At 33.6% G+C, this 8507-nt stretch overlaps 1 non-coding gene across 1 annotated transcript; it reads right to left on the bottom strand.

Moving 5' to 3' along the window:
* Positions 1 to 8433: 8433 nt before the first annotated feature.
* Positions 8434 to 8507, bottom strand: TRNAV-AAC (transfer RNA valine (anticodon AAC)). Its single transcript has one exon. It is a non-coding gene; the product is annotated as a tRNA-Val (tRNA).

The following is an 8507-nucleotide window of genomic DNA, read 5'->3' as shown; positions in this document are numbered from 1 at the left end:
CGACAGTTGAACTGGTACTGGTTGAGCTTCCTCAGGGGCTGGAGGAGCGACGGCCTGAGCCTGAACAGGGGCGGCCTGGGCCTGAGCAGGGGCGGCCTCGGCCTGAACAGGGGCGGCCTGGTTCTGCTGGGCGGCAAGGAAAGGCGCCAAAGCAGCTTGCAGCATGTCCTGATAACGCTGCTCCATCGCGGCGAGATCCGCCTGGGTGACCGGTGCGTTTGGGTCGACTGCCGGTGCAACAGGTGGCGCCTCCGGCTGGCCACGACCGGCTCCTCTGCCTCCCCTACCACCTCCTCGGCGTGTACCTCTACGTGGCGGCATTCTCCCTAAAATTCACCAACAAACTTTTCACCACAAGAACTTATCACCTTATATCTAGGTCTTAGACTATTCAGGCAAAATTGTAATCTTAACATTAGCAAGGCTTTAGACATACCTGGCGAGTGCCGAAGGACCGTATTGCCATAGGGTGAAGTAAAAACCAAAAACAAAAATGACTTACATTGTAGGTCAGTCTACAGAACCTAAAACACTGTGCTCTGATACCAACTGTAACGACCCAACTCCTTATGCTGAATCGAAGTCATTACTAAATATAGAACAAGTGGTTTAAGTCTAAAAATTTTATTAAAAGCATACGGTTCAAGAAATTCATTTATAAAAACATAAACAAGGTAGTCATGCAAAAATGTAAAAACGTTCTGAAATCCTACTCGGGCCCTATCTACATAAAAGATAGTGAAAAATAAAAAGTACTCAAACTCAAATGCTAAAATCTGAAATAAGAAATAAGTGGAAGCGGTAGTCCCTATGGCCCTCCTCGGTCTCACTTCGGGTCGCTCGCCAGCTTGCCCTTGCCCTTGCCCCGTCCTCTACCTGAAAACATAAAATGGAGAGAATGAGTATAAAAATACTCAGTAAGGGACCCACTACTAGTCCCACTAGGTGCCTGTTAACTTCCTGTTAGAGTCCTGATAACTGGTACCCAATCTCTGGCACGTTCCCGAACACGTGCAATCATGCGCTCCCGTAGGAACGTAACTCTGGTCTTCGGTGCCCGGGGACACCTAGGACAGTCGGGATGCGAGGACCCCGTCGAGTCACTCGAGTCATGTCTATATCATGCTAGACTGGCGTCCCGTCGGACCACACAGTCCTCAATAGGTGGTGATCCCGAAGGACACCCATGCAGGTACGACTCTAACAGAATCAAGCTAACAGGTACCCTAATTTGCAGTATACATACACATGGCATCAGCATATAACATGTCACATAAATCATTTCTACACTCTCCGTCCCGACATTCGTCGTAACCATAATAAATCTTGCCACGCATAACAGGCTATAGCACAACTATATCGTCATTTGCATCATACTAACATTTATTTCAGGCATCATACTGTCAAACTCTCAATATGCAACATAGGGCATACACAGTCTCATACTTCAAACATGAAACTAGTAGTAGAATCTCTTACCTGGAGATCTACTTGTCGAGTCCTAACCGCGAGGCAGTACGTTTTCCAAGCGACGAAGTCCTAACTGTTTAATAAGTCAAAATTCGTAAATAGGTCGCCAACGACCAACGGTTCGAGACTCAATTGAATTTAACTTACCCTAGAAGGAGGTTGCAGTGCTCGAGCCCCTACTGAAGAAATCCCGCGCTACAGTAATTTCCTGGTCCAAGACGTCCCTTGAGAAAAATAATTGAATTTAGACCCAATTTAATTTAACTAACGTCCGAGCATGGAGTCTTACCGGAAAAACCACAATAATTAAATGGATTACCAAAATTTAGGTGGATGGAGCCAATTTAGTCCTGGCGGCTCGGCTGGAAGAAGACAGGACCGGCTCGGCTCGGTACAGGAAGCTACGCGGGCGGCTCGGCTTGCAACAGGGAGGGGATGCGGCTCGGCTCGCGTCAGCAAGGAGGCGCGGCTCGGCTTGCAGTGCAGGCGGCGCGGCGCGGCTTGCACGCGGGGAGAGCTAGGCACGTGTGGGCACGGGCGCGGGTTCGGTTTCGGGTTCGGGCGAGCGGGCGCGGGGCGGTTCCGGGTTCGGGTTCGGCGGCTGGAGGCGCGCGAGGCTTAGCTGCTGGATTTCAGTCGGCGCGACGGCTGGCTGGCGAACGTTCCGGCTGCGCTGCGTCGGATCTAAGCGGCGCGGCGTGGCTGGGCGTGTGAACGACGGCGTTGCGGACACGGCTTGGCTGAGGAATCGGCTGCGGCTCCTCAGCGTTGGATCGGGGCGTCGCGACGCGGCTGACTGCCCTTCCTCGGATCGACGCGGCGCGGCTGGTTCCGGCTGCAAACACGACTGGCGTGCGTAGCTGATCCTCGGCGTGCGGTGGCTTGACTTGGTTTGATGTCTCCGGCGCGGCTGGGCGTGTGGCGTGGGTAGGCGGCTAGGGTTTCGGCGGCGGCGGCGGCTTAAATGCTTTCTTTCTTCTTTTTCTTTTTTTTTTTTTTTTTTTTTTGATTTTCTTATGCGCGTCCCGAGGCTGCTTTAAAGAGAGAATTTATCTTTTTTTCTTTTTCCAATTCCTTTAATTAATTAGAAATAACCACCTACCATATCTCCAAATCTTTTGGAATTTACCAATTAACCCCCAACTGGTCCCCACATTTCTCCCTTAACCAACCAACCTTAGTTTTATAAAACTTCCCCAATTATTTCCAAAAAATACTTATTATCATAAACCAAATGAAGATTTTCAACCTTAATTACTCGAGAATTAAAAAGACAAGGTTCTTCCAAGAAGTTTAAAATTCCCATAACCACACTTAATATTAATATTATTAGTGGTCCAAAATAACAAAGGAAACCGAAAAATGTTGGGCGTTACAGATGCCCTCAGAAACATGTCTCCCCTTTGCTTCAGATTGGCAATTTCTACCCCGTGAATCTCTTCCAGCCCTTTCTTTTTCCCTTTTAAATCTTTCATTCCGATGCAAACTCGTACTACTTCTAGCCCCTCTTAGTGTTTCTTTCTTTCTTTCTTTAAAAAAATAAATGTATGTAACATTCAATATCGAATTTGCATTATCGTCGATTGGTATGTGAGGATAAATTTAATATAATATCTAAGACTCCCTTCGTTTAGACTTAAAATATCAAGAAAAACCTAACAAGTGAACACGGTCATCTGTTTTGGTATCATCTTAAATCACCAATTCAATCAAAAAACTTAAACTAATAAATGAAGATAAATACACTATAATATCTAATATATCGAACCATATTCAAAATTTGTGATATTGTGTGTGTGTGTGTGTGTGTATTTTGCTCGTATTTTGCTCCCTACATTTTTACACTATATTAAACTCGCTTTCAAACTTTAATATTTTAGAGAGAAAATCACTTTCCTACCTTCGAATTTTGAAAATTCTGTGGATTTGGTTTTTAAGTTTTTGAAAATGTACTTTTTTTTTATTTTAAAAAATAGGTGTGTTATGGCATTTGAGGGTAAATTTTTAGTTTTTGAATTTTGAAAAATAGAAAGCTCCTCAAATAATTTTTATTATTACTTAAATAATTATAGACATTCCAAATTACAAAAACAGTTTCTTAAAATTATCTCTTATCTATATTTTTTTTTAAAAAAACTACTTTCTAACCCTATTTTGATATAATTCTCATGGCTTACTCCAACACTAAAGAGTATTTATTTGTATTTAAAATATTATATTTTTTTTTCTCATTGAGATAAATCCTTTCATCAGAGATTTTATGTACTCTACCATGCATAACACTTTGTTTAATTATCAAACTTGAAAGAACATTCGTGTTTAAAAATTCTTATTATTTTAAGGGAAAAAAAGCATTTTTTTTATCCCAATTTACTTAAAATTTTAACGTCCATAAACGAAAACTCTTTTACTAGAACATAATGTGAAACTGTGCATGATTAAAAAAATGTGATAATGTAAAAACAAACGCAAACAAGATAGAAATTAAATTTTCTTACATTTAGAATAAAGAAGAGCCAAGTAGGTATTTTTATATATAAAGATTAAAATAGATTAAAAAAATTGAAAACCAAAAGTATATCATATCAAATTGAATTTTGAAACAAACAAAATATCATACTAGCTACCATTAAGTTCATTGTTAAATCAACTCCAAATCCAACTTTTAAAAAGTTTAGGAATATATGTATTTGTATTGTGTGTGTGTGTGTGCACAATAATGCAATTATTGATGAAAAATATCCCCTAGCCGTAGGATATGAAAAGGGGTAAATATGTAGCAAAAGAAAAAGAAAGAGAGATGAGAAGGGGTTAGCCCCTATTGGGATAGCATAATATATGACAACTTAGATATATATATATATATATATATATATATATATATATATATATATATATATATATATATATATATAATATGTGAACGGACTCATTGGCTTAAATTAAATTTCCCAAAGTGGGAACATCACTATCATTCTCACTGTTTTCTTCTTTATATATATATATATATATATATATATATATATACATACACTTCTTCAAAACTTGTATTATTTGCTACCCACTCACTTTCCCTTCAAGATAAGATTGTTCATGTTGTGTGGGCCTATTTCCCATCTCCTCACACTATTTATTTTTTTCTTCCCTTCTGTATTCTCTTAATAAAATTTGAACAACCATGTATTACTGCTTAATCCATCATATATTTTATAGGCTAATTGAGCTATATTTACTTTGGTTTATTATTTTCTTTTGATAAATCTTTACCTCTTATTAACTTTCATTAGACAGTTACAAATTAAATTAAGTAATCAAACTCAAGTATTAGTAGATATAACGTAACACAATACAAAAGAACTTAAGAATACATTAAAATATAGTTCTAGTTCTCATAGTTCATAAGTGATAGATTATATCTCTAATATAGGAGTCTATCGAAGTATCACACTAATAGTATATGCTATATATTCACAATTATTTTTGAAAATGTTGCAATGCACTTAATTACTAATCCTAAAAGTGCTACATGTTGTAATTACTCCAAATTGTAAACTATGTAAATCTAACTATTAATTACTACCGAACTTAAATAGTATATTATCAAAATGAATATAATCCAATTGAGATACTATTTGTATTACCAACGAGAATAAGAATGTGTGAAGGGTTTCTATATATTATATCGAAGATAAAGATGATTGAGAAAAATCCAAGGACTTATATTATATTATGTAATCTTACTATATGGTTAACTTATAGAGTACTTTACGATCTGATTAAGATTCAATTGGTAATTTTAGTGAAAATATAATATTTAGATTTAGATTTTGTTGCCTTTTGGGGGAAAATGTTATAAAAAGTTCTTAAAAAGTAAATGTAAAATCCACGAGAGGTTGACGAGAACTCCTAACATGTGCGGTTGGTACAAATTGAAAAATAGAAAAACAAAAGATAATAACTACAAATTATATATTAGTATCAAATTGAATATATATATATATATATAGATAGATACAATCTTTTAGAAATGGATGTATTTGTTAGGTATCTTAGAAATATGTATGGAAGGAATTAATTAAGTGAAAACTTAAAGAACGTGGAAGCTAGAGTTAGAAAATAATAATAATAATTTTAAAATCAAATTTTTAGTCTTCAAAACCTTATTTGCTTCGTTAAAACATCGAATAAAAAATAAATCATAATTTATGAATAATACGTTTATATGCTTAACTTTAATGTAAGTAAAAAATATTCATAGAATTCTGAGATGTTAAAATATAGGTATAGTTAAAATCAACTTTGATGAAAAGGTTCAATATATAGTTGGACAGTATTATGTTGCTTTTCATGAATGGTCGGTGGGTTTGGATTGAGATGTTAGAAATTTATATATTAGAAAACACAACGTGTTGTTGAAACCTAGGGTATATGTGTGTGTTAAAGAAATTCATGTAATTTTTTAGTGCAAATCATGATGATGACTCTATAAAGTTAGGTGAAAGTCCGTCTGGGATTGGTATAAGTAAAGCTTCTATATTATTATAGCTACCCATGATAGGATGCATTATATTCAAAGGAAAATAGGTTAAATTAATATCAAATTCCACATCTTTATTATAGTCTCACGATATTTAAAATAAAAATGAATATAACCCCAACACTAATTGATATGCATTCAATTTATTGCAATTAAAATAATAATAAAAAAAAAAAGATATATATGTTTAATAATATATAGTTATCATTTAGTTTAATTTCAAGAAATCAATAATAATAATCATAGTAAATAATAATAAGTTGATTTGAATTAAATAATAATGAAATGAGATTGAGAAAAAATGAAATAAAGCCAGAAAAGAAAAGAAGTTGATAATGAGGGTAATTAGTTGATGGGACGTAGGATTGGGAGGGTACCATTAGTCAACAAACTTCACAATTATTGATGTCTAAGATCACTATGATTCTTCTTACTTAATTCTACTACTAATTTTTCTTCTCTATTTTTATTTATAAAGTATATATATATATATATAACTTTAATCTCCAACCTTATTAAATACAACTAAATAGTAATTCACTATAATAATTAATGTGAATGGTTAAATTGATATAATTTAATAGAGAGTACAAAATAGAAACATAGATATAATTTAAAAAATAATAATAAGAAGTGAAGGACATAATTTTGTTTGATTAGGGTTTCATTATTTATTTATTTATTTTTATATTAAGCCTACATTCCAATCTCTAAATTTAATTTCTTGAGGTGTTATCCATCTTTTATCACTATTTTTAGAATTCAAGTCAAATTTTAATATATATTATGAAAATTTACAAAAAATTTTGTAAATAGTTTTTTTTTATTCGTGTAATTGACGTATTAAACATAGATATAGCTAGTAATTAAATCAAGTCTCAAATATCTTAAATAGTTACTAAACACAACCTTAATTATTCGTATAATTTTTCTTAAAAAAAACAACAACAAACTAATGATGCGTCATCCACCAATATTATAAATTTAATTTGTTGCAAATTTTATTAAAAACTACTAATTCCACCTGCATTCAAATTCCTTTCAAAATTGAACATCCTACGTCCGACTTTATAGTTTTAAATATTTCTATAAAGTGAACATATATGGATAATAAAAGAAAAAAAACAAAATAAAATGTTAGGCTTATGTTTTGTTAATAACTAAAATAATATATTTCATGAATGAATGATAAAATATTGAGAAGTTTTATATAAGAATATAGAATAAAACTAAATTTGAACTTGAGAAAACTTTTATATATTAAGAAAAAAAAAACATGATGATTATTATTACGAACACAAAATCGTCCATGAAAGTCTTCCAAAAAACTTTATAATACACAAAAGCAAAATATTGTAATATTATGAAATTAGAATGAACAAAAAATAAAGGGGAGAAGGCGGCTTTTGTCTATACTTTGGAGCTGTTTCTCCACCATTACAAAATCCACTTTTCACTCAAATATATTTAATCATTAATTAAATGACGATATATATATATATATATATATATATATATATATATAGTGATCCTATATATTTTTGTTGCTAATGACAGCAATATATAATAAACTTTGGTTCTTTGTTAGCTTATTTATTATAATATTATTCTCTTACACCAAACCTTAAAAAGTTTGGGAGATAATGAAATATACCAAAGTTGCCATCGCTGACCCATTCAAACCCGTCAAAATGGGAAATCTTGTATAGTTATATATTCTAACCTCTTTTTTTTTTTTCCTTTCAGAGTGTCACGATGTTAGCCTAAACTAGACAACCCAATCTCAAATTTTATGTATCAACATGGATGGAGTTGGAGACTCTATTTGAGTCTTTCGTGGTGTTAGTTTGATTAACTTAAATTTTCGATAAGGTTTAAAAATTCTCCTACCCAATTGCGATTAATTTTGAGTACTTATTAATTTCTTTTTATATGTCTCGAAAATGTTTAATGATGTGATATTTATTTAGATGATTTAACATATCCGAAATGCTACCTACTGCTAAATACAAGTGTAAGTAGAGGAGAAATTTGTGGGTTTGCAATCATCATTTAATTTGACAAAATGGGTTGCCAAAGTCTCGGCTACATTTTCAACACTCCTTTTTTTTTTTTTTTTTTTTTTTTTTTTTTTTGCTTCTTTCTTGTTTAGTTAAAAAGATGGCATTTAGTGGAATTGAATGGCATTCTATTGATGGGGAAATAATTAAATAGATAAATATTATGGGTTTTTTGTTTAATAACACTCTTTGAAAACCTCATCTTACCTAATAATATATAGAGTCCCATTTTTGGTATTTATTGCGTGTGGGATGCTCTAATTGCCCTTACGATGTGGATATTTTTGGGCTTAATAATACTTTGGCCCAATTTTTAACTAAAAATCTTCTTCGGCCCAAAATAAGAAAAGAAAAACATTTCTAAATTGGCGTCGCCCGGACTCGAACCGGAGACCTTCAGTGTGTTAGACTGACGTGATAACCAACTACACCACGACACC

This window comes from Cucumis melo, chromosome 10 (assembly GCF_025177605.1).
Source record: "Cucumis melo cultivar AY chromosome 10, USDA_Cmelo_AY_1.0, whole genome shotgun sequence".
NCBI classification, from domain to species: domain Eukaryota; kingdom Viridiplantae; phylum Streptophyta; class Magnoliopsida; order Cucurbitales; family Cucurbitaceae; genus Cucumis; species Cucumis melo.
This window is presented reverse-complemented; position numbering and strand designations above follow the sequence as displayed.